At 43.1% G+C, this 25719-nt stretch overlaps 1 protein-coding gene across 2 annotated transcripts in view; it reads right to left on the bottom strand.

Moving 5' to 3' along the window:
* The window catches only part of peak1 (pseudopodium-enriched atypical kinase 1), a 267608-nt gene that overhangs the window by 123922 nt on the left and 117967 nt on the right, over positions 1 to 25719 (bottom strand). Inside the window, exon 1 of one of the 2 annotated variants that reach the window (XM_020456793.2) lies at positions 14550 to 14917. The exons of the other annotated variant lie outside the window; for it this stretch is intronic. The gene's annotated coding sequence lies outside the window, so the exon portion shown is untranslated. Of the gene's footprint in view, positions 1 to 14549; positions 14918 to 25719 lie in introns of those variants that run through there. 2 annotated transcript variants of the gene reach the window in all.

Genomic DNA, 25719 nt, shown 5'->3' with positions numbered 1-25719 from the left:
CAGGATTTTGAATGGGACTGAAATGTGTGTCCCCACAAAGAATGTGTGTGTATGTGCATTATGCATGTGCCTGCTTGTGTGTGTGTGACGATGTTTATTGGTTGTGGGCCGACTGCAGAGAGCCCTTTCCAAAGTGTTAGCAGGCTGATTTATGTGGACAGACAGCTAGGGGACCCCCGTTGGCCATGAACCTACAGGTGAGGCCTGCTGGGATTTCAGAGACTGGCCACAAAAAGGCAGCGTACTGAAAAGAGGGAGGCTGAGAGACAGTTTTAGAAGCTACGATAGAAGAGTTTTGATGTTTAGCAACAAAACTGATGCATGCACAACTATGGCGCAAAACAGACAGTTGGCTTAGATTGTTGACAACATGTCAACTATATTTAGTCTCCAAAGTTTATTGAAAACACTAATAAATTTGCACAATGTGCACTTCTTGTCTCTCAAAATACATCGATACAGTTGTTGGTTAGCTAGCTAGTGAATTTTAGCCATGTTAGCAAAACTAGACATAGTATAAAGAACAAGTTACATCGTCCACCTACGATTCCCCACATGGCTGGTTCTTGTCATTGTTGCTAGCCATCTGGCCATCCAGAATCACAACACCACACAGCCTTCTGCCCCATTGAAGCGTGTGCATCGTTTTGTAACGTTGTCAGCTAATCCGTCTTTTAAGGCCTATAAACAATGATAAAACGTATCAATATTTCAGGTAGACTCACTAACTGTGGATTTAGGTTGAAGCACCCCGTTAACGTTCCAATTGCTGCTGTAAAGCCGAACACGTTACGAGGAAAAATAACCTGTGGGAATTCTTAAGCCTTGGGCCAAAGAGATTTGTCCATATCTTGCCCGGAGTTTGTTATTATAAAAAAAATTTGCCCCCCCAATTTCGTGGTATCCAATTGGTAGGTACAGTCTTGTCCTGTCACTGCAATTCCCGCACGGACTCGGGAGAAGCGAAGGTCGAGAGCCGTGCGTCCTCTGAAACGCAATCCAACCAAGCCACATTGATTCTTGACACAATGCCCATTTAACCCAGAAGTCAGCCACACCCATGTGTCGGAGGAAACACAGTACATCTGACAACCGTGTCAGCATGCACTGCGGCCGAGATGGGACAAGGACAACCCTGCCGGCCAAACCCTCCCCTAACCCGGACGACGCTGGGCCAATTGTGCGCCGCCCCATGGGTCTCGTGGTCGGCTGCGACAGAGCCTGGACTCAAACCAAGAATCTCTAGTGGCACAGCGATGCAGTGCCTTAGGGCCTCCCGAGTGACGCAGTGGTCTATCTTGCCCAGAGTTAACGAGTAATCACAAAAAAATGCTAAATTTAATGGGAAATTCCAGTGAAGACCACGTACCATATCACTCACTCCCCAAGTCATACATAGCTTCATTACCAAAAGCTCCAAACAAAGGTCAGCCTACATGCTGAGTTGACTCATAAAAATATGACTCAAGAGTTCACTCAGTTAACTGAAGGACGGGACAGACACTACCACACCGGTGTTGGAGCTGTGATGAAAAGTTTAGCGCCAGAATGTAGGTACAATCTCCCTCAGTTTTTTATGCTACCAAATTTTCCCAAAACTCTTAAAGATATGCTCTGAATTAGGATTAAAATATGTCTGCAGAAATAATTGGGCGTCAGCTATGACATGACACCATCACTTTAAAAGAAATATAGGTTTTGGTTATTGAATGGCGCCGGAAGGGATGGCTACTGTTTTATGGGATTCTAACCAATTGTGCTATTTTGTGATTTTCCTCATTGTTTGTAACTTATTTTGCACATAATGTTGATGCTACAGTCTCTTATGACCGAAAAGAGCTTCTGGATATCTGAACTGCGATTACTCACCTCGAACTGGACAAAGATGTTTTCTTTAATGAGTCGGACACGAAGGATATGTTGCTCCCAGACAAGGCCCAAATCTCCATAATTCGCATGAAGAAAATAAGGAAATACATGAGGCGGAGAGTAGGGTGCTTGTGAGAATTTGTTGCTCTACCATCTGTTTGATTAGCCAACGTGCAATCACTGGAGAATAAACTGGATGATCTCCATTTGAGATTATCCTACCAACTGGACATTAACAACTGTAATAACTTATGTTTCACAGAGTTGTGGCTGAACAACGACACGGATAATATACAGTTGACGGGGTTTTCTGTGCATTAGCACGACAGACGTTTACATACACTAAGTTGACCGTGCCTTTAAACAGCTTGGAAAATTCCAGAAAATGATGCCATGGCTTTAGAAGCTTCTGATAGGCTATTGACATAATTTAAGTCAATTGGAGGTGTACCTGTGGATGTATTTCAAGGCCTACCTTCAAACTGTGCATCTTGCTTGACATCATGGGAAAATCAAAAGAAATCAGCCAAGACCTCAGAAAAACACTGGTAGACCTCCACAAGTCTAGTTCATCCTTGGGAGCAATTTCCAAATGCCCGAAGGTACCACGTTCCTCTGTACAAACAATAGTATGCAAGTATAAACACCATGGGACCACGCAGCCATCACACAGCTCAGGAAGGAGACTCGTTCGGTCTCCTAGAGATGAACGTACTTTGGTGTGAAAAGTGCAAATCAATCCCAGAACAACAGCAAAGGACCTTGTGAAGATGCTGGAGGACACAGGTACAAAAGTATCTATATCCACAGTAAAACGAGTCCTATATCGACATAACCTGAAAGGCCGCTCAGCAAGGAACAAGCCACTGCTCCAAAAAAACAGACTACGATTTGCAACTGCACAAACTCATACTTTTGGAGAAATGTCCTCTGGTCTGAGGACAAAATTATATAACTTTTTGGCCAGAATGACCATCGTTATGTTTGGAGGAAAAAGGGGAAGGCTTGCAAGCCGAAGAACACCATTCCAACTGTGAAGCACAGGGGTGGCAGCATCATTTTGTGGGGTTGCTTTGCTGCAGGAGGGACTGGTGCACTTCACAAAATAGATGGCATCATGAGACAGGAAAATGATGTGAATATATTGAAGCAACATCTCACGACATCAGTCAGCAAGTTAAAGCTTGGTCGCAAATGAGTCTTCCAAATGGACAATGACCCCAAGCATACTTCCAAAGTTGTGGAAGTATGCTTTAAGCAAAATGGCTTAAAGATACCAAAGTCAAGGTATTGGAGTGGCCATCACAAAGCCCTCACCTCAATCATATGGAAAATTTGTGGGCAGAACTGAAATAGCCTGTGGGAGCAAGGAGGACTACAAACCTGACTCAGTTACACCAGCTCTGTCAGGAGGAATGGGCCAAAATTCACCCAACTTATTGTGGGAAGCTAGTGGAAGGCTACCTGAAACAATTGACCGAACACTTTAAAGGCAATGCTACCAAATACGAATTGAGTATATGTAAACTTCTGACCCACTGGGAATGTGATGAAAGAAATAAAAGCTGAAATAAATAATTCTCTCTACTATTATTCTGACATTTCACATTCTTAAAATAAAGTGGTGATCCTAACGGACTTAAAACTGATTTTTTTCTAGGTTTAAATGTCAGGAATTGTGAAACTGAGTTTAAATGTATTTGGCTAAGATGTATGCAAACTTCTGACTTCAACTAATATATACATACACACACAGTATACCGTATTGTTGGAGCTAGAAACATAAACACTTCACTGAACCTGCGATAAAATATGAAATGGGTAAAACAATGTTGTGGACAGTAAAGTGACCGGTGTTCAATGACTATGTACATAGGGCCTCTAAGGTACAGGGTAGAGTAGCCAGCTAGTAACAATGCAGTATACCTAACAACAGCTAGTAACATGTGCACGCCGAGGAGCTTGAAGCGTGTCGATGTAGATGGGGGGTGTGATCTTGCTGCGGTCTTCTGAAGTCCACGATTTGCTCCTTTGTTTTGTTGATGTTGTGGGAGAGGTTATTTTCCTGGTATTACTCCTCAAGGGCCCTCACCACCTCCCTGTAGGATGTCTCGTCGTTGTTGGTAATCAGGCTTACCACTGTTGTCTCGTCAGCAAACTTGATGATTGAGTTAGAGACGTGTGTGGCTACGCCCTCATGGGTGAACAGGGAGTACAGGAGGGGGTTAAGCACCCAACCTTGTGGGAACCCCCATGTTGAGGATCAGTGTGGCGGAGGTGTTGCCTTCAACACCTGGGGTTGGCCTGTCAGGAAGTCCAAGACCCAATTGCACAGGGTAGGGTTCAGACCCAGGGCCCCAAGCTTAGTGATGCGCTTGGATAGCATTATGGTGTTGAAGGCTGAACTGTAGTCAATGAAAAACATACTTACATAAGTATTCCTCTTGTACTGACGGGATAGGGCAGTGTGCATTGCGATGGTGATTGCAACATCCGTGAATCTGTTGGGGTGGTATGCAAATTCGTATGGGTCTAGGGTGTTTGGTACGGTGGACGTGATATAATCCTTAAAATAGCCTCACAAAGCACTTCACAATGACAGAAGAGAGTGTTATGGGGCGATAGTCGTTAAGTTAACTTTGCTTTCTTGGGTATAAGTGGGCTCAACAGACTGGGATAGGGAGAGACTGAATATGTCCGTAAACCTACTCTGAGGACGCGGCTTGGGATGCTGTCTGGGCCGGCAGCCTCGCGAGGGTTAAAATGTTTAAATGTTTTACTCGCGTCGGCCACGGAGAATGAGAGCTCACAGTCCTCGTAATCGGCAGAGGCCCGTGCCAGCAGCTCTTGTGTTTTCCTCAAAGCAGACTACGGTGGCGTTGTCCGGCGTTGTCTGCGCTTTGGCTGGCTTTCCCTTTATAGTTTGTGATTTGTCCCTGTACTGTCGTTTTGCCTCTTTGATTGCCTTCCGGAGGGCAAAGCTGGTCTGTTTGCACACGTCCATGTTCCCAGCCAGTGATGGCAACTTAGCAATTTTGTTGCTAGATTTAGCAACTTTTCAGACTACCCTGGCAACTTTTTTTTCCAAACAGCACCTAGCAACAAATGTAGCTACTTCTACAAATTTATTTGGAACTTTTACCACCTTTAAAAAGTGACTCAAATGCTAAAATGCCCGCATTTTCCGTCTAAATGACACAAAACCGATTTTCTCTGTCACACACTCAGTCACAACACACACTCAGTCACAACACACACTCAGTCACAACACACACTCAGTCACAACACACACTCAGTCACAACACACACTCAGTCACAACACAGCATTTTCCTTAGATGTCCTTTATTAAGTCCCCAGCTACAATAAATGTGGCCTTAGGACATGCGGTTTACAGTTTGCAGAGTCCAGGGGGGCACCTCACATATTCCTGCTAATGGATCCTTTTACATGGAAATGCCGAACTGTGAAATGTAATGTTGATTACAGAATAGGAATTGCCCATGGCTTTGCAGCATGAAAGCCACTGATTTGTTTATGAAAAGGTTGCGCTCTAGAAGTTCTGGCTCTCTTGAAAAACCAAACAAAGTCAAACTTAAAGAAAATGCAAACATGCAAATTTGTTTCTGGGCTGAGTTGAAGCAAGTTGCAACCAAGTCCATGTGGGGTTAGGTTGGTATCAATTAGTGCTACAAGGAGATGGTGTCTTACAAGTTAGCGAATCGTCTCACCTGAGCGACACACCCTACTCTTTATCAAGTGCACTAAGTAGGGAATAGGGTGCCATTTGGAATGCTACCCTAGATGTTTCTCACTCTCATTAACAGGACTGGGAGAGAGGCTAACCATGTCACCACGTGGTAAGTTCAGATCCATCACACGAGACAAAGCAGTGCTAGGCCAACATAGGGAAATGAGAGAGGGATAAGGAGGATGAAGCCGCATGGTTAACACAGTAACATATTGCAACCTTGGATGGGAATACACAATGGCAAGCAACAACTCATTTACAAAGCCACTACAAGAGACCATATGTTAAGTGTGTAACAAATTGATTTAGACTACATATAGAATCCTTCAAATGCTTACTGTACATCAGTAGTCTTAGGTTATGGCACCGCGGTTGTTGACATCAGTCTAAATTAGCATTATTTATAAATGATCCAGATGTGCTTCAGTCCTCCAAAAGACTACACAGCAATTAAGCCCACTGAAAGACTAAATGATGAGAAAATTATGTTACTTAAATTACTGTGCAATCAATAGCTCCAAAACCTGGTCAACGCATAATGGAGTCGATCACGTCAATGGGTTCTATTGTGAAAACTGTGTAGGCCTTTCAGTGTCTGTCCTCAGATTGACTGTTTTGTAATGCTCCTACTAAACACCCTTTCCCTTTACTGTGGAATGTTTCGTCATCGGTCTCTTCCTCTCCCATAACATATCACCATAACAACCATGCACGTTCCGAAGTGGAAACAAGCGCCAGCCAAACGGCACTGACTATATCTCGCATGTCAAGCTTTAACCAAATTATAAAAAAGTCCACAGATGGGCACATTCAGTGTACAGTGTGTGTGGGTTTTAGACATGTGGTCAGTCCTTGTTTCAAGTCAAGGGATTGCCACCCACAGTCATTTTGGTAGCACCAACAGCAAGGGTGTGAAACAGCAGGGAGATGGTGCCAATGATGTGTGTGTGTGTCTGTCTGTCTGTCTGTGTGGTCAGTCTGGGTGTTTAATGGCAGAGGAATAGGAAAGTGTTGTTGCAGTGAAACCCTTCAGTGATTGTCCACAGTGTGGGTGGCCCTGGGTGTTATTTAACACTCCCACAGACTTGCAGACAGCTTAGTGTTTCTCATAGCTGGAAAGCTGTTGGAAAGCGACTCAATATCAAAGTCAATCTACACTTCATTTCAGCTATAGTGGAACTGACATCAACTACACAGGAGCAGGAGTGAGTTGTAAAAAGATATAGACATGCCTTTGGCCAAACAAATGTGATGACAGTCAAAAAATACTCAATTGTGTGAGATAAGAGGTTGTCTGGTTAATCGTTGTGGCTTGTTTTGGTCGTTTTTGGGGTCATGATGGTTTGTGGGGACATGAATACTTCTGAGGACTGCAAGTAGGTCAATATCCAGGGTTTGCTCATAGAGACCTGTAGAGCCGATGGCAATTTGAATTACACCATATTCCCTGTTGACATTTTTTTTCTTCATAATTAATAAACTCTTTTTCAGAAAACTTAACGTGTAAATATTTGTATGAACATAACAAGATTCAACGACTGAGACAAGTTCCACAGACACGTGACTAACAGAAATTGAATAATTTGTCCCTGAGCAAAGGGGGGTCAAAATCAAAAGTAACAGTCAGTATCTTGTGTGGCCACCAGCTGCATTAAGTACTGCAGTGCATCTACTCCTCATGGAATGCACCAGATTTGACAGTTCTTGCTGTGAGATGTTACCCCACTCTTCCACCAAGGCACCTGCAAGTTCCCATACATTTCTGGGGGAATGGCCCTAGCCCTCACCCTCTGATTCAACAGGTCCCAGATGTGCTCAATGGGAATGAGATGCGGGCTCGTCGCTGGTCATAGCAGAACACTGACATTACTGTCTTGCAGGAAATCACACACAGAACGAGCAGTATGGCTGATAGCATTGTCATGCTGGAGGGTCATGTCAGGATGAGCCTGCAGGAAAGGTACCACATGAGGGAGGAGGATGTCTTCCCTGTAAAGCACAGCATTGAGATTGCCTACAATGACAACAAGCTCAGTCCGATGATGCTGTGACACACCGACCCAGACCATGACTGACGCTCCACCTCCAAATTGATCCTGCTCCAGAGTACAGGCCTCGGTGTAACGCTCATTCCTTCGACGATGAACGCAAATCCGACCATCACCCCTGGTGAGACAAAACCGCGACTCGTCAGTGCAGAGCATTTTTTGCCAGGCCTGTCTGGTCCAGCGACGGTGGGTTTGTGCCCATAGACAACGTTGTTGCCGGTGATATCTGGTGAGGACCTGCCTTACAAAAGGCCTACAAGCCCTCAGTCCAGCCTCTGTCAGTCTATTGCGGACAGTCTGAGCACTGTGTTGTGTGTTCCTGATGTAACTCGGTCAGTTGCTGTTGCCATCCTGTACCTGTCCCGCAGGTGTGATGTTCAGATGTACCGATCCTGTGCAGGTGTTGTTACACGTGGTCTACCACTGCGAGGACAATCAGGTGTCCGTTATGTCTCCCTGTAGCGCGGTCTTAGGAATCTCACAGTATGGACATGGCAATTTATTGCCAGACAGGACACGTCGAGGGCGCGAGCGTCGCAAAATAAATGTAGAAATCCATGTTATTCAATTATTGCACCCACGCGCCAACAACCATCTGCGATGCCAAGGGCTAAAATAGAAGTAATTCCTATTTCTGACGCAGATCGCGCTGAAAGTCCTGCCTCTCCCATCTCCTCATTGGTTTATAGAAGCAGGTACCCATGTGCCATTTCCTCATTGGTTATACCCACGTGGGTGATTGAAAGAATGTTTTGCCGGTTGTCGTGGTAAAAGTGTAGATGCCAATCACCATATAAGTTCAAAGATGAAAAAGCCTGGAAGGAGGAGAGATGACTAGAAACGAGTCGGTTGGCCGTTTTGTGTGGATTAATTGTCAGAATAGAAGACCTTGTGCATTTCAGGTAAAATAACAACTCAATGTTTATATCCCATGACAAATGAGCTAGCAACAGCAAGCTAGCTAAATATTACAAATTAGCTAGCAAGTGCAAGCTAACTAGCTAAATTGCCATACATGTTTAATGCTTTTCGACCTGTTACCAAATTAATGTCATTAGTTCAGAGTTTGTTTTGATATTTTAACCTGCATGTCGTGATCGCGTTTGGTGTGGGGGGACAAAATAAATGTATGCATGATGGCGCACGCACACAGCCGGTTTGGGTTCCGTGTAAGGCACGTTCACTCAGATGACCAGGGAACCTGGGCATTATTCTTTTGGTGTTTTTCAGAGTCAGTAGAAAGGCCTCTTTAGTGTCCTAAGTTTTCATAACTGTGACCTTAATTGCCTACCGTCTGTAAGCTGTTAGTGTCTTAACGACCGTACCACAGGTGCATGTTCATTAATTGTTTATGGTTCATTGAACAAGCATCGGAAACAGTATTTAAACCCTTTACAATGAAGATCTGTGAAGTTATTTGGATTTTTACAAATTATCTCTGATAAGACAGGGTCCTGAAAAAGGGATGTTTCTTTTTTTGCTGAGTTTATCTTGAAATTCATAACACACAAACTGCCTCTGCAGCTAATGTTTTTTTTTGTTGCATAGGCAAATTTATTTTTGCAACACACTCACTCATCACAAATTGTTATAAAGCTAGTTACAGTGCCTCCTAAAGACATGTCAATCATTGGGGAACTAGGGTAGGCTATTAGCTGATCATTGATGTAAATCTGCTAGTTAGCTAGCTCAATTTTTTTTTTACTGATTGTGATTTCTCTTAAATAATAACTTCATAATATAGCCTAATATCAAAAACCTAACTCATGACACAGTATATGGCTGGCTGGCTCGTGGCTTGTGTGGATATTGTAGTATTTGTTGGTTAGCTAGAGTCTAGACTACTTGTGTTCAGTGCTTAAATGTGTAAATCGGGGTGCCGGAACAAAATGTGAGCATGAGAGGGGGATGACCCGGGGAGCTCTTGAGGTACCGGAACATATGATTTATAATCTTGTTCATTGCATGCATATAATCACTTTTGTGTAGTGGCATAGAGCAGTAGAGTGGAGACGGTTACAGAGGTTGCACACATGGGGACCATTTTTTAGGGTCCTGGTCATGTAATTGTAATCCATTTTACATGACTTGAGACTTTGGCAGAATCCTTTTTTAATACAGCACAAATGTTTTGAAATTACAGTTCACTTTGACACTGAAATCTGACATTTTTAAAAACGACCTTGTCTGGAATCCATCAAATAACCTGGGCCTCGGTGTGCGGCGACACACACACTGTACAATATGAGGAGGAAATTACAGTCCAAAAAAAGGCTTTCCAGTTTCACTGACTCCCCCAATCATGAGCAGCTCACTTGCTGGCGATGGCCAATCCGCTTGTACCAAAAGCCTAACTCTATAGTTTTACTTTGTAAAACAATGTTCGCTCAAGTAGCCTACACCAGACAGATTAGAGTAGAAGCCCTTTGCTTTACAACCTGTGTCTTCCAACAATTATATTATTAATTTTGCAAAAGGCCTGTTTTGTCTGCATGCTGTTCACTGCAGATTTGCCGCACATCCCCGACTGTAGCCTATTCCTTGTTATTGGGCTACACACAATCCACAGCTAGGCTATTCTTTTTGAAGAAGCTATTGATCCGTGGCTAAATTCACAAGGCCGCAGGGCCAGACGGATTACTAGGACATGTACTGCAAGCATGCACTGACCAACTGGCAAGTGTATTCACTGACATTTTCAACCTCTCCCTGTCTGAGTCTGTAATACCTACATGTTCCAAGCAGACCACCATAGTGCCTGGGCCCAAGAACACTAATATAATCTGCCTAAATGACTACCGACCCGTAGCACTCACGTCTGTAGCCATGAAGTGCTTTAAAAGGCTGGTCATGGCTCACATCAACACCATTATCCCAGAAACCCTTGCACTTCATACTGCCCTTTCCCACCTGGACAAAAGGAACACCTATATGAGAATGCAATTCATTGACTACAGCTCAATGTTCAACACCATAGCGCCCTCAAAGCTCATCAATAAACTAAGGATCCTGGGACTAAACACCTTCTGCAACTGGATCCTGGACTTCCTAACGGGCCGCCCCCAGGTAGTAAGGGTAGGTAACAACACATCTGCCACGCTGATCCTCAACACAGGAGCCCCTCAGGGGTGCGTGCTCAGCCCCCTCTTGTACTCCCTGTTCACTCGTGACTGCATGGCTAGGCACAACTCCAACACCATCATTAAGTTTGCTGATGACACAACAGTGGTAAGCCTGATCACCGAGGACAATGAGCCAGCCTACAGGGAGGAGGTCAGAGACCTGGCCGTGTGGTGCCAGGACAACATCCTCTCCCTCAACATGGAGATGATTGTGGACAACAAGAAAAAGAGGAACGAGCACGCCCCCATTCTCATCTACGGGGCTGCAGTGGAGCAGGTTGAGAGTTTCAAGTTCCTTGGTGTCCACATCACCAACAAACTAACATGGTTCAAGCACACCAAGACAGTCGTGAAGAGGGCACAAAACCTATTCCACCTCAGGAGACTGAAAAGATTTGGCATGGGTCCTCAGATCCTCAAAAGGTTCTACAGCTACACCATCGAGAGCATCCTGACATGTTGCATCACTGCCTGGTATGGCAACTGCTTGGTCTCCAACCGCAAGGCATACAGAGGAGAGTGCGAAAGGCCCAGTACATCACTTGAGCCAAGCTCCCTGCCACCCAAGACCTCTATACCAGGCGGTGTCAGAGGAAGGCCCTAAAAATGGTCTAAGACTCCAGCCACCCTAGTCATAGACTGGTCTCTGCTACTGCACGGCAAGCAGTACCGGAGCACAAAGTCTAGGTCCAAGAGGCTTCTAAACAGCTTCTCCCCCGAAGCCATAAGACTCCTGAACACCTGTTCAAATGTCTCTTTACACCGCTGCTACAATCTGTTATCATCATCATCATCATCATCTATGCATAGTCACTTTAATAACTCTACCTACATGTAAATACTACCTCAACTAACCGCACATTGACTCTGTATAGGTAACCCACGGTAAATTGTCATTTTACTGCTGCTCTTTAATTATTTATTATTATTTTATTAATGACTTATCTTTTTTTAACTGCATTGTTGGTTAGGGACTCGTAAAGTAAGCATTTCACTGTAAGGTTTACACCTGTTGTATTCAGCATTTCACGGTAAGGTCTACACCTGTTGAAGTCGGTGCATGTGACTAATAAAATTTGATTTGATTTTGAAATTATAGACCTAATGGTGCAGAAAGCTATTCTGGATTATTATATTATTTTCGGAACAGACAGCAATCATTTTATAACTTTGCCGAATTTCCTCTGTCCAGTGTCGTGTTCTTTTGCCCATTTTTATCTTTTATTTTTATCGGCCAGTCTGAGATATGTTTTTTTCTTTGCAACTCTGTCTAGAAGGTCAGCATCCCGGAGTCGCCTCTTCACTGTTGACTTTGAGACTGGTGTTTTGCAGGTACTATTTAATTGAGCTGCCAGTTCTCAAACTATACACTCTAATGTACTTGGTCAGTTGTGTACCGGTGCCTCCCACTCTTTCTATTCTGGTTAGGGCCAGTTTGCGCTGTTCTGTGAAGGGAGTAGTACACAGCGTTGTACCAGATCTTCAGTTTCTTGGCAATTTCTCACATGGAATAGCCTTTATTTCTCATAACAGGAATAGACTGATGCGTTTCAGAAAAAAGGTCTTTGTTTCTGGCCATTTCGAGCATGTAATCAAACCCACAAAAATGCTGATGCTCCAGATACACAACTAGTCTATAGGCCAGTTCTATTGCTTGTTTAATCAGAACAGCTTTCAGCTGTCCTAACATAATTTCAAAAGGGTTTTCTAATGATGAAATGGCCTTTAAAATTATAAACTTGGATGAGCTAACACAACGTGCCATTGGAACACAGGAGTGATGGTTGCTGATAATGGGCCTCTGTACACCTATATAGATTAATCCATAAAAAAAGCTGCCGTTTCCAGCTACAATAGTCATGTACAACATTAACAATGTCTACACTGTATATCTGATCAATTTGATGATATTTTAATGGAGACATTGTTTTGCTTTTCTTTCAAAAACAAAGACATTTCTAAGTGAACCCAAACTTTTGAACGGTAGTGTAGTTAGTGGTATAAGTGTCTTGGCAATCAGGATCGATAAGAAACAGCAGGGCTGTATGTGAAGTGTGTGAGTTGGTGTGGCATGAATATGCATGTGTGTGTATAGGAGTGTCATTTGTGAGTAGAGTCCAGTGAGTGTGCAAGAGAGTCAGTGCAAGAGAGTCAGTGGAAGTTTTTTAATAGAAGTGCCTTTGGGCACTCTTTAATTCACACTCCAATTCTCTGCTGTGACAAATCACACAGTTAATTACACAATCAATCAAAAATCAATCTATAAAGCAATGGTTCCCGTGCAGTGACTGGTCAGATAATATTCCAGCCAGCATCAGTGTAGCTACCAGCCCCTTCATGACTCACCATTCCTCAACAAGGACAAGTGATGCCATCATTTGACAAATTCTCCAGGTTTACCTCTCCATAGTGACACCTTCCATTCATCAAGCCAGACCAGCGATGGCATCACTCCAATGGCTGGCTGGTATCTGTGCACTGTTTTGGGGCATGACACGCTTTAGGAATGCAGACCCTGACCTCTTCATTCTAATCCGACATTAAAAACAAACTCCTGAAACATAATTGACCACAAACCTGCATAGAAATAACTGAAAATCAAGCATCTAGTGGATCGGTACAGTAAAATTGCACCAACACAAAAAAATAAGTTTGCGCTTCATTTCGTGACTGCTCAGCTGTGCTTGGTGGCGCTCGAACAAAGCCAAGAGAGACTACCAACTCAAGATAATACCAATCCATGGGATTTCATTCAACCGGATGCTGAAAAACCCTAACAAATGAATCATCTCCCCCGATACGTCCGGCTTTCAGCTATAATCTTGCTCCAGGCAACATTCTCTCCCTCCCTGCCTTTTGAAGCGTAGACAGTTCCAATCTCCTGAGAAAATCCCTTTATCATACCAGGAGTTCTCAGTTTGCAGGTTCAATCAATTGTATGTTAGAGTTGAGCGAGGACCCAGCAATGGTCGCTAAAATAAGATAAAACCATTAGTCGCTTTGGATAAAAGTGTCTGCTAAATGGCCCATAATATTCTGATATATATATATATTACGCTGCATCCAAGAAAAAAAAAATCGAAAATCAGAATAATGCATATACAGGTTCCAAAAGGTGCTGAACACAAAGAGCAGTAAAAATCTGGAAATTATGAACTATCCCCACTCAAACATATTTTTTACTTCCCTTAAATAGCAGACCTTAAAAATGTATTTGGGTCATCAACAATCATGTTCATTATTCAAATGAGCAACCATGTTCTACTATTTAATCAACAAAAGCACAACAAGGGTGTCGTTGTGTGTTCATATGTAATCGTGTGTAGTCACCAAAACAGAGCAACACCGTGACTAAGACATACCCGCTGCTCCCGAACGTGAACAAGCGCCTCGTTAACTTGCCAGTCAGCGTGTTCAAAGCCCTACATCCTGTCTAATAACAGAGCACCCCTGGTGTCGAAAGTCCCCTTGCAACTTCACGCACACACTTCATACACAGGACCGAATGTGTCAGTGACGCTGCACACTCCCCTGTCTCCGTCACTCCCTCCCCCTCTCGCGCAGTCTTTATCCGTCTGTCTGTTTCTGTCTATCAGTCGGTCTGTGTCTATATCGGTCCATCAGTTTGTCTGCGGCTTAAGTCGTTATGCAAAAACCCACTGGCAAAGCGAGCTGCCACCAGCAACAGTTGCCTAAAGCATGCATAGAGAGGACAATTTGAGATAAAAATAAAAAAAAACAAATAGGAGAGCCCAACTTACGGAGCGATTCTGTGAATCCGATCGGCGCCTGGGCAGGGGGAAGAGCCACATGACAAATGCATTCAAACGAGGAGCGAGCTGGCGAAGGAGGGATAACGCGTGAGAGAGCAAAACAGGGGGATAGAGAGAGAGTGCAGGGGATAAAGTGAGGGAGAGCGATCCAAATAGAAAGGAAAAAGGAGAGAGGGAGAGCACTGGACTTGGCCTCTCCCCTCACTCTTTAGCGGCACCCATACAGGCTCAGCCCCCTGTCTGTCACCCGATCCGCCACATCAATAATGTAGTCACGGCTAAGAGCCCATTACAGACAGACTCCACATAGAGAAGAACAGGAGTACGTACACAGTGAGAGACCCAGGAGAGAGAGACCGGGGTGGGGGAGGGGGGCGCCGGGGAAGGTGAGAGATTGCCTTTTTTTTGTCAAAGGAGAATATGAATTGGAGATAAAGAGAGGAGTGTCAGAGAGAGGGGGGAAGTAACAATAAAAAGGGGCGTCAAATCAAGAGGGAGTCAGGAAAACGAGAAAACGGCAGATTCCAAAGAGCGAACGATCTGACCCACAGGGAGCGTGACTTCCCAGGGAGGCATATCATCTTATCCATGCCTCCTAATCAAGCACTTTGCGGGGCCTGAGCCCAGCAGCTGTCCACTGCTTAGTGTGGAGCTGGGTTGCCATGTTCGCAGTTTTCCAGGGAATGTTGCTACATTGAAAACGATGTCGGGGGTGTAAATGTATTGGTCGCGGGTGTTTGGGCTACTTCTAAATTGCACCGCGGCCGCCAATGGCAATTTCTTAAAAATCTATATTTCACAGTGACCTGCTGCTGACTATCATCCAATGAGGCAGCCTGTTTCTGAGTGTGTCAGTGAGTGGTAGCGAAGGGGTGTGTTTGTTCAGATGAGCGGAATCACGTGAGGAGCGAGAGCAGTAAGCGCACACGTCGTGACAACTTTTTTTTATCAGTTGTAGGTAGGCTATATTAATTGTCATTATGGGGACACCTATTTCCAACCCCTTTTCCATAAAACATATTAACATGCATCAAGAAATAAAGGTGACAAATCACAGGAAAATGATACATTTTGGATACATTTGCTCAGAGGTGGTTTAAACTGCATTATAATGTTGACTTTGCTTAGGAAAAACTATATCACGCAAAGTGTTTTACATGCTGACCACATCGCTCTGTCGCAAAATAAATGTACACATACATGTTATTCAATCATTTCACCCACACTGCTCTCCCACACCAATGAGGTCTGCGTAGCCAGACACTGAAATAGAACTTGGTTCTATTTATGAAGCTTCATGCGCTGCAAGTCCCACATCTCCCATCTCTTCATTGGTTTTTAGGAGCATATACCCACGTTGGTGATTGAAAGATGAACTGAAGTTCACACTCCAGTCCAGTTGGTGGTGGTAATGCACCTTAAAGTTGGTTGCCAACTGCTATATATAGTCCAAAGAAGAAGCCTGAAGGGGGTGAGATTACTAGAAACAAACTCGGTTGACCCTTTTATCTGTGGATTAACTGTCGGAGTAGAGGACCTTGTGCATTTCAGGTAAAATTATAACCCAATGTTTAAAACCCAGGACAAATTAGTTAGCAACAGCAAGCTAGCTAGCTAAATTGCCATAAATGTTTAAAGCTTTTCGACCTGTCCCCAAATGAATGTAGTTGGTTCAGAGTTCCTTTTGATATTTCAACCTGCTTGTCCTGATGGCGTCTGGTGTGGATGGACAAAATCAACATGAGCGGTCTGGTCAGCATGTTTACACATGCTCAGTTTTTGGGTGTTGAGCGCTGCGAGAGTGGACATTTGAAATGGAAGTTATGGAACTCCCTCGCATGCTTCTGTTATTGGGAAAAGTCGACAATGAAACTGACAAATTTGCATCTGTTGGCCATCAATTAGCCTGTTATTTTCTATTCCTATGTAGGCTATTTTAGGCAACAATTTTATACAATAAATACACTACATTACCAAAAGTATGTGGACATCTGCTCGTGAAACATCTCTTTCCAAAATCATGGGCATTAATATGAAGTTAGTCCCCCCCCTTTACAGCTTCCACTCTGTTCATCATATTATTTTTCCTATCAGGTTATAATTTTCTAACTTTTCTAACTGTATCAAAGTCATCTTCATGCTATTACACATGTAGCCAAGCTCCCTTCCAAGTCTCAATCAAAATGTGTCCTGATTGGCTAGGTAGGTGTGAGAGCAGTACCACAGGGAACAGAGCTGGGAAGGAACAAGCCAGCTGTGGGTTTCCAAAAATGGAATCCAAGAAATGTATCCAATCTGTTTGCGCAGTCTACGTTTAAATGGAAATGCATGGACCCATTCCAACATGAGCTATGAGGAAAACAATGTCTGCCATGCTTATGAACTGTGACCACCATATTTGATACATAGTTCTTGAACATACTTTTCTGTAAGCGTCACATGTACAGAAATGGCAGACAATAGTTTTTACTAGCTAGCATCGCTCAAACATAGCAACAATTAAGTAAGCTCGTTCTGTTTGGCTTCCACAGCTACTGTAACATTTCCTGGTTGCCTCCCTAATTACAGTACGCACACGCTCTGTTTTATAGAGTCAATGTTTGGCTACAAGACTTTAGTCGTAAAGAGTTCTCAGACTGCAATATGCCCACTTTATTTGACTGTGTTTACCAGCCACATGAATTTGAATAAGACCCCCTGTGAAATAGTCCTCCTCTTGCAAATGTTTTGTTTTATACTGTCAAGCTTTATGGGACACTGTGTGTGTGCATGCATATGTGCACCAACCCTATGAACAATAATCTAGCATCTCTTTACAATGTTTAGTGTTAATGGCAAAGCACTACCTTGATTGGACAACATCAACCTCCTCATTGACCCACAATGGACCAAGAAGAGATGTATGATGCAGATCATGGCCATATGCGCTCAATACGGAAGGCCAGGGTCCAGTTTCAGAGTGACAGCATAACACTTCCTCTGAGGGGAAGTAGGCCCAAGGGCTTACAAGGACAACCTTTAGGGATGTAACGATTAACCTATATGTTTTGTTCCCCGGTTAAATGTTTAAAGCTGCAATATGTAACTTTTAGGGCGACTCAACAAAATTCAAATAGAAACGTGAGTTTCTAAATGTGAGTTTCTCATTGAAAGCAAGTCTAAGAAGCAGTAGATCTGTTCTATGTGCACTATTTCTATGCTTCCCATTTTTAAGTTGTTTTTGCATCTTTTACTTTCGGTTTTGTACACCAGCTTCAAAAATACAAAATGTTTGGTTATTTAAAATATATTTCACAGCGGTTTAGATGATACAATGATTCTCTACAATATACATGTAATGGCGCCGGAGGGGACGGCTGACGTTTTATGGGCTGTTAACCAACCATGCTATTTTGTTAGTTTTTTTCAGGTTGTTTAACTTATTTTGTACGTAATGTTGCTGCTACCGTCTCTTATGACAGAAAAGAGCTTCTGGACATCAGAACAGTGATTACCCACCTTGAACAAATAATTTTTCTTTAATGAGTCGGACGAGAGGGATTTACTCCAGACACCCGAACAGGCCCTCATCCCCATCATTCACAAGAGAAAAATACGGAGATATCAGGGAAGGAGATTGGGGTGCCTTGTATGGATCCGGCGACGAGTGGCTAATCTGCCTTTGGTATCGGTAGTATTGGCCATCATACAATCGCTGGATAATAAAGTGGACAAACTACAAGCACATATGTATATCCTACCAACGGGACATTAAAAACTGTAATATATTTTGTTTCACCGAGTCGTGGCTGAAAGACTACATGAATAACATACATTGTGTAACCTGCCAGCTGTATCGGCAGGATAGAACAGCCTCTGGTAGGACAAGGGGTGGTGGTATATGTATATTTGCAAACAGCTGGTGCACGATATCTAAGGAATTCTTGAGGTTTTGCTCGTCTGAGGTAGAGTATATCATGATAAGCTGTAGACCACACTGTTTACCAAGAAAAAATGTGTAGTCTATTTACCACCACAAACCGATACTGGCACTAAGACACACACTCAATGGGCTGTATACGGCCATAAGCTGACTGTAAAACGCTCATCCAGAGGCGGCGCTCCTAGTGGGCGGGGAATTTAATGCAGGGAAACTTAAATCTAATTTCTACCAGGATGTTAAATGTGCGACCAGAGGAAAAAATAAAAAACTCTAGACCACCTTTACTCCTCCAATGGCATTGAGGAGTACACCACATCAGTCACTGGCTTCATCAATAAGTGCATTGACGATGTCGTCCCAACAGTGACTGTACATACATTCCCCAACCAGAAGCCATGGATTACAGACAACATCCACACTGAGCTAAAGGGTAGAGCTGCCGCTTTCAAGGAGCGGGATTCTAACCCGGAAAGAAATCCCGCTATGCCCTCCGATGAACCATCAAACAGGCAAAGCGTCAATACAGGACTAAGATTGAATCATACTACACCAGGTCTGACTCTCATCAGATGTGGCAGGGCTTGCAAACTATTACAGACCCACTTCGGGGCAAATAGCACTAAAACATGCATGAGAGCATAGAGCTGATCTGGACAACTGTGTGATCACTCTCTCCATAGCCGACGTGAGTAAGACCTTTAAACACATCAACATTCACAAGGCCGCAGGGCCAGACAGATTACCAGGACGTGTACTCCGAGCATGCGCTGACCAACTGGCAAGTGTCTTCACTGACATTTTCAACCTCTCCCTGTCTGAGTCTGTAATACCTACATGTTTCAAGCAGACCACCATAGTCCCTATGCCCAAGAATACTAATGTAATCTGTCTAAATGACTACCGACCCGTAGCACTCACGTCTGTAGCCATGAAGTGCTTTGAAAGGCTGGTCATGGCTCACATTGACACCATTATCCCGGAAACCCTTGACCCACTCCAATTTGCATACCGCTCCAACAGATCCACAGATGATGCAATCTCTATTGCACTCCACACTGCCCTTTCACATCTGGACAAAAGGAACACCTATGTGACAATGCTATTTATTGACACTACAGCTCAGCGTTCAACACCATAGTGCCTTCCAAGCTCATCACTAAGCTAAGGACCCTGGGACTAAACACCTCCCTCTGCAACTGGTTCCTGGACTTCCTGACGGACCCCCCCCCCCCCCCCCAGGTGGTAAGGGTAGGTGACAACATATCTGCCATGCTGATCCGCAACACTGGGGCCCCTCAGGGGTGCGTGCTCAGTCCCCTCCTGTACTCCCTGTTCATTCATGACTGCATGGCCAGACACGACTCCAACAACATCATTAAGTTTGCCGATGACACAACAGTAATAGGCCTGATCACCGACAACAACGAGACAGCTTATAGGGAGGAGGTCAGAGACTTGGCCGTGTGGTGCCAGGACAACAACCTCTCCCTCAACATGATCAAGACAAAGGAGATGATTGTGAACTACAGGAAAAGGAGGACCGAGCATGCCCCCATTCTCATTTATGGGGCTGTAGTGGAACAGGTTTAGAGTTTCAAGTTCCTTGGTGTCCACATCACCAACTTACTAACATGGTCCAAGACAGTTGTGAAGAGGGCACAACAAAACCTATTCACCCGCAGGAGACTGAAAAGGTTTGGCATGGGTCCACAGATCCTCAATGTTCTACAGCTGCACCATCGAGGGCATCCTGGTTGCATCACTGCCTGGTATGGCAACTGCTCGGCCTCTGACCGCAAGGCACTACACAGAGAGTGCGTACGGCCCAGTACATCACTGGGGCCAAGCTCCCTGCCATCCAGGACCTCTATACCAGGCGGTGTCAGAGGAAGGCCTGAAAAATTGTCAAAGACTCCAGCCACCCTAGTCATAGACTGTTCTCTCTGCTACCCGCACGGCAAGCGGTAGCGGAGATCCAAATATAGGTCCAAGAGGCTTCTAAACCGCTTCTACCCCCAAGCCATAAGACTCCTGAACATCTAATCAAATGTCTACCCAGACTATTTGCATTGCCCCCTCCAATGCTGCGGCTACTCTCTGTTATTATCTATGCATAGCCGCTTTAATAACTCTACCTACATGTACATATTACTTTGACTAACCGGTGCACATTGACTCTGTATCGGTACACCCTGTATATAGCCTCGCTATTGTTATTTTACTGCTGCTTTTGAATAATTTGTTACTTTTTTTTATTATTGTATTTTTCTTAACTGCATTGTTGGTTAAGGGCTTGTATAAGCATTTCACAGGTCTAAACCTGTTGTATTTGGCGCATGTGACAAAAAATGTGATTTAATACATTTCCTTTAGAAACTATTCATACCCCGTATTCCACATTTTGTTACATTCTGATTTGAAAATGTATTAAATATGTATTTTTCTCCTCACCCATCTACATAAAATACCCCATAATGATAGTGAATACATGTTTTTTGAAATGTTGGTAAAATTAAATACAGAAATATCTCTTATATACAGTATATCACAAAAGTGAGTACACCTCTCACATAAAAAAAAAAATATGACTCTTACTATATTAAATTATTAATATTAAAATAGTACTCACTTTTGTTGCCAGCTGTTTAGACACTAATGGCTGTGTGTTGAGTTATTTTGAGGGGACAGCAAATTTACACTGTTATACAAGCTGTACACTCACTACTTTACATTGTAGCAAAGTGTCATTTCTTCAGTGTTGTTACATGAAAAGAAACTCATATTTACAAAAATGTGAGGGGTGCACTCACAGTATATCACAAAAGTAAGTATGCACACCCCTGAGTCTATACTTTGTAGAAACACATTTGGCAGCGATTACAGCTGTGAGTGTATCTGGGTAATTCTCAAGAGCTTTCCACACCTGGATTGTACAATATTTGACCATTATTTTTTTCAAAATTATTCAAGTTCTGCAAATTCTTTGTTGATCATTGCTACACAAACATTTTCAGGTCTTGCCATAGATTTTCAAGTATATTTAAGTCAAAACTGTAACTCGGCCACTCAGGAACATTCAGTCTTCTTGGTAAGCAACTCCAGTGTATATTTGTTATTGTGTTTTAAGTTATTGCCCTGCTGAAAGGTGAATTCATCTGTGTCTAGTGAAAGCAGACAACCAGGTTTTCCTCTAGGACTTTGCTTGTGATTAGTTCCATTCTGTTTATTTTCTTACCCTGAAAAACTCCCCAGTCCTTAGTGCAGCCAACACTACGCTTGAAAATATGGAGAGTGGTACTCAGTAATGTGTTGTATTCGATTTGCCCCAAACATAAAACTTTGTATTCAGTACAAAAAGTGAATTGCTTTGCAACATTTTTTGCAGTAGTACCTTAGTTCCTGTTGCAAACAGGATTGTTTTTTAATATTGTTATTCTGTACAGGCTTCCTTTTCAATTAGGTTCATATTGTGGAGTAACGACATTGTTGTTGATCCATCCTCAGTTTTCTCCTATCACAGCCATGAAATAACTTCACCATGCTCAAAAATATATGCAGTCTGTTTTTTTATTTTACACATCTACAGTACTAATAGGTGCCCTTCTTTGCAAGGCATTGGAAAACCTCCCTGGTCTTTGTGGTTGAATCTGTGTTTGAAATTCACTGCTGGATTAAGGGACCTTACAGATAATTGTATGTGTGGGGTACAGAGATGAGGTAGTCCTTCAAAAATAATGTTAAACACTATTATTGCACACAGAGTGAGTCCATGCAACTTATTTGACTTGTTTCTCCTGAACTTATTTAGGCTTGCCATAAAAGGGGTTGAATAGTTACTCTTTATTTAACATTTATTTGTAAAAATGTTAGAGAACATTATTCCCCTTTGACATTGTGGGGTATTGTGTGTAGGCCAGTGATTAAAAAAATCTCAATTTAAATTAATTTTAAAATCAGGCTGTAACAAAACATGGAAAAGCTCAGGTACATCATATTTTGTTACAAACTTCAATTAGGTGAACTATTTCAATTTTAGCAACCGGGAAATGGCAGAGCAATTTCTGCATATTGCACCTTTAAGATGGGAGTGCATATGTTGGAAAACTGATTCAAAGGTTACGAAATGCCGGTTCACAAAGACGTTTAACTTATTCTGAAAATAGCTTTAATCTGACTGAATTGACAGGTCATCTCCTTCAGCCTATCAAACTGTTATTCATGTATCTGTGTGACATTAGCCTACACGTCAGATAACAACTGTGCACTCAGTGCGGGAGATGCAGCTGCTCGCTCGCGCCAACGTGTGGTAGGTCAACCCTATCCCTGTTTTAATATAGGTAGGAGCTGCACCTTCAGCATTCAGATGTTTGTAAAATGGCTTACGCAATATTAGATCACAGGCTTTATTGAGGGACAACCAATATCATTTACTGGGTCATTGTTGCCAAATGTGTTTTACCAGCTGAGCTGTGTAGGCTACCGGAGTGGACACAACTTACATCTTGCTGATTGCATATCCAACTGCTGATTGGGGCTTTTTGATTGCCAAGTTCAACATACAAATCATTTTTGGTGCTACTGCTTTAAACAGTCAGTGCATTCGGTCATTTTTACATGAACAGGGTAAAGGTGTAATTTCATAACAAGGACAGCAATCATTTTTGTGAGCCACAATGGTCGGAACTGGAGAAAAGAGCAGCTCTCCTCCATGAAGTTACAAATAGTCAAAACCATTCACTTTTTAGACGGTGAAATCCAAAGCTGTTACAGTGCATTCGGAAAGTATTCAGACCCTTGCCTTTAACATGATTCTTATTCTGAAATGTATTAAATAAATAAAAAATCCTCAATCTACACACAGTACCCCATAATGACAAAGCAAAACCATATTTTTGAAAAAAATATATACAAAAAATAATAATAAATTACATAAGTATTCAGACCCTTTGCTATGACACTCTAAATTGAGCTCAGGTGCATCCTGTTTCCATTGATCAACCTTAAGATGTTTCTACAACTTGATTGGAGTCTGCCTTTGGCAAATTCAATTGATTGGAAAGGCACACACACACCTGTCTATAAGAGGTCCCACAGCTGACAGATCTGGGGAAAGGTACCAAAACATTTCTGCAGCATTGAAGGTCCCCAAGAACTTAAATGGAATAAGTTTGGAAACACCCAAACTCTTCCTAGAACTGGCCACCCAGCCAAACTGAGCAATCGGGGGAGAAGGGCCTTGGTCAGGGAGGTGACCTGATGGTAAATCTGACAAAGCTCCACAGTTCCTCTGTGGAGTTGGGAGAACCTTCAAGAAGGACAACCATCTCTGCAGGACTCCACCAATCAGGCCATTATGGTAGAGTGGCCAGACAGCAGCCACTTCTCAGTAAAAGGCATATGAGAGCCTGCTTAGACTTTGCCAAAAGGAAACAAAGGGACTCTCAGACCATGAGAAACAAGATTATCTTGTCTGATGAAACCAAGATTGAACCCTTTGGCCTGAATGCTAAGCGTCACATCTGGAGGAAACCTGGCACCATCCCACAGTGAAGCATGGTGGTGGCAGCATCATGCTGTGAGGATGTTTTTCAGTGGCAGGGGCTGGGAAACTAGTCAGGATCGAGGGAAAGGTGAACGGAGCAAACTACAGAGAGATTATTGATGAAGCCCGCTCTGAATCAGGTTAGGACCTCAGACTGGGGCAAAGGTTCACCGTCCAACAAGACAAAGACCCTAAGCACAAGACAAAGCAGGAATGGCTTCGTGACAAGTCTCTGAATGTCCTTGAGTGGCCCAGCCAAAGTCCGGACTTGAACCTGATCAAACATCCCTGGAGAGAACTGAAAATAGCTGTGCAGCCTGAGAGGTTCTACAGAGAAGAATGGGAGAAACTCCCCAAATACAGGTGTGCCAAGCTTATGGCGTCATATGCAAGAAGACTCCAGGCTGAAATCGCTCCCAAAGGTGCTTGAACAAAGTACTGAGTAAAGGGTCTGAATGCTTATGTAAATGTGATGCGTTTTATTCATTTTTTAAAAAAAATCACAAATTTGAATTTTTGTTGTTGTTGCTTTGTCATTTTGGGGTATTGTGTGTAGATTGAGGGGGAAAACAATTTATTCAATTTTAGAATAAGGCTGTAACGTAACAAATTGTGGAAAAAGTCAAGGGGTCTGAATGCTTTCCGAATGCACTGTATGTCATAGCTAATTTCTAAACATATCCATATTTATCTTAAAACATTTTAATCTGCTATGACAAGTTAATCAGTGTGTGATACGGATTTCAGATAAAACAAAATTGCCCACCCCCCAGAACAGAGACTGAAAAAGGATATATTACCAGAAAGTGTTCATACGAGATATTTTATTAATAGGATAGTGTTGGGTGAACCGTATCATTTTGCAAAGAGGATCTGTGATATACACATTTATTCATCAACAGGATGTACAACATCCGCTCAAGCAATTGCTTACCTCTGCGAAACATTCCTAACAAATTCAGAGGGTATACACAAAAGGCACGAGAAATCTTCACTCACACTCTCTGGAAAAGCAGCATAGAACACTGAAGGAGAGGGAAGGAAGGAGAAAGTAGGTAGGATGATGAAAGAGATAATGAGGGAAAGAGAGAAGGAGGAGGGGGGGTAGGTTGTGGCTGGTGTTGCCGGTAATTAGCCATCCACGTGCCCTCACAAGCGGGGAGCGATAGAGGCTACAACATTGCAGGTCCCCCTGAGAGACACTAAAATAGCACAAGAGCCTTTGTAGTTCCTGACACTATCTGTCCTGGGATCAGATGGTGGGCTCACTGACAAGACTGATCTCCCAGTACACAAGGCATCGAGTAGAGAGCTTGTGAAACAATAAAACCCCACAGTATCTGGTCCTCTACAGATGATGGGAAATAAGCTGAAGTCTTTATTTACCAGAGCTTTAGGCAATACTCAGGAGCATTTTCTGAAACCGTAATCCCAACATGTGAATATGGAAACAGAAGAAATATGGCCAGTGGAACAGAGACTGTACTTTCCTAAACAATGCCATATGCGAGTTGTATATAGACACAAAACAGGGTAGAGAAACATTGTACGTAAAGAAGAAAATGTGGCCTCTGAGCTGGCAGATAGATCGTGACAATGGGGATGAACACAGTGGTCTGTTTTACTGCAATGGTCAAGAAAAATGTTCATTCATATGAGTGGTCCCCATAGCTAATAACTCTATAGAGGGTTAT

The sequence above is a fragment of the Oncorhynchus kisutch genome, linkage group LG22, assembly GCF_002021735.2.
Source record: "Oncorhynchus kisutch isolate 150728-3 linkage group LG22, Okis_V2, whole genome shotgun sequence".
In the NCBI taxonomy this organism is placed as follows: Eukaryota; Metazoa; Chordata; class Actinopteri; order Salmoniformes; family Salmonidae; genus Oncorhynchus; species Oncorhynchus kisutch.
The sequence above is the reverse complement of the archived record's forward strand: the minus strand, read 5'-3'. Positions and strand labels throughout refer to the sequence as shown.